This window comes from Rhinatrema bivittatum, chromosome 2 (assembly GCF_901001135.1).
Source record: "Rhinatrema bivittatum chromosome 2, aRhiBiv1.1, whole genome shotgun sequence".
Classification (NCBI taxonomy): Eukaryota; Metazoa; Chordata; class Amphibia; order Gymnophiona; family Rhinatrematidae; genus Rhinatrema; species Rhinatrema bivittatum.
This window is the reverse complement of record NC_042616.1, coordinates 49288706-49290480: the sequence shown is the minus strand read 5'-3', so window position 1 is coordinate 49290480 and position 1775 is coordinate 49288706. Positions and strand designations below refer to the sequence as shown.

General features: G+C 42.3%; 1 non-coding gene across 1 annotated transcript; it reads left to right on the top strand.

The window, feature by feature from the left end:
• The first annotated feature begins 347 nt into the window (after positions 1 to 347).
• On the top strand, positions 348 to 419 carry TRNAC-GCA. Its single transcript has one exon. It is a non-coding gene; the product is annotated as a tRNA-Cys (tRNA).
• Positions 420 to 1775: the final 1356 nt, after the last annotated feature.

The following is a 1775-nucleotide window of genomic DNA, read 5'->3' as shown; positions in this document are numbered from 1 at the left end:
TTATTACCTTGACTGAACAGCATGAGATTCATGGACCCTTGGGCCGGCTAGGACAGTTGGTGGCTCACTGAGGAGGTACCCAGTGGGTGTCGAAGCCGGGAGGCGGCTCAGACAGGAGACCAAGAGATCTTCACCACTGGAGACCTGAGGTCCCCCCAGGAGGAGCCACTTGGATTTACGAGTGGTCTCCTGCGAGGCGGAATTCCAGAGAATGGAGACGAAGAGCTGGAGCCAGGAGGCCAACTGGTACTTCACCACTGGAAGCCCACGGTCCCCCCCGAGAGGCTTTTATGCAAATCTCCAAAGTATCTGGCTGTTAACAGTGTATCGGCATCATTGTTAGCAGGGTGAGCATAGCTCAGTGGTAGAGCATTTGACTGCAGATCAAGAGGTTCCTGGTTCAAATACAGGTGTTCCCTTTCATCCCATGGTTTATTAACTTATGCTATACCTAAAGAAGGAATAAGAACAGTGTTTTCAGGGAATGGGGGGATAGGTATTTCTGCTCTTCGTGCATAGGGCTGTGGGTTTGAATCTAGCTTAGGGACAGGGATGAAAAGTAGGTACTAGCCAAGCTTTTTCTTTGGATGATCTGGTCCCTGTCAGGTTGTTTCTTTTTTTTTTTTTAATTATTTCTTTCTTCTTTGGTTTTTCTTTTACACCTGTTGTGTTACTATGGGGGATTCTATTCACCTGAGGTGTCTGGCATGGTGTTTTACCAATCGGAGTTGTGGACTAGGGTTTCGTGAGGGATGTGTTTGGCTCGACCGGCCTTTCCAAAAGGAGGTGCTGCCTCTTCCCGGGTACTGTCCTTGGGAGTCAGTGTGTTACAGTAGGGCAGGTTTGCCATATAACTTCTGAGCGTCTTTTTTGCAGGCTTTTATGCGAATCTCCAAAGTATCTGGCTGTTAACAGTGTATCGGCATCAGTGTTAGCAGGTGGAGGGACTGGGGCACAGCCCGGGACCGTAACAAGCATTGTTAATGGGAAAAAAATGAAACTTTTTTTTACCAGTTAAGCAGTTTGCTTGCCATCTGATAGCTGGTGCTTTCGATGTCCAGGATTTGACACAGTTCACTTACTATAATCTTTAGAGGGATAGCCATGTTAGTCTGCTGCAGCAAAAAAAATGAACATTTGAAATTGAAAAGACTGCAAAAAACCCTGTTGGTTTTACAAAGTGCTGAGTAAGTAAAAATGATAGGAGTTAGGTGGCACCTTATAGACTAACCAATTTATTGAAGCATGCACTTTCGAGGACCACCTGACTCCTGTCATTTTTACTTACTCAGCACTTTGTAAAACCAACAGGGTTTTTTGCAGTCTTTTCAATTTCAAATGTTCATTTTTTATGGTTTTAGGATTGCTGATATATACATCTGACAATTTCACAGCCTTTGGCTAATAAACAGTTTCGCTTATGTTTGCAATTAACCGACCATCTGCCTTAAGAAAATTAATTTTCCTTTTCCTTATTGCACAGAGCACAAAAATAGAAGGAAACTTAAGACAATAGACAATAAAAGTGAAAGGTCAGCTGGACAGAGGAAACCAGGACTTCTGCTAAAAGTCAGCAGAATTCAAAGAAAGAAATGGAAAAAACAACATTTGATGATTTACCAAAAAACATATTAACCTCTAATGTCTATATAAAAAAGAATATATAGAAATTATGCCAAAAAAGAAATATATCCTGGCCCTTAACTATACTAACTTACGTTTTCCCTCACTTGGTGCCTATGGATTTGAAGGAAAAAATAAGAACTGAGCTGAGA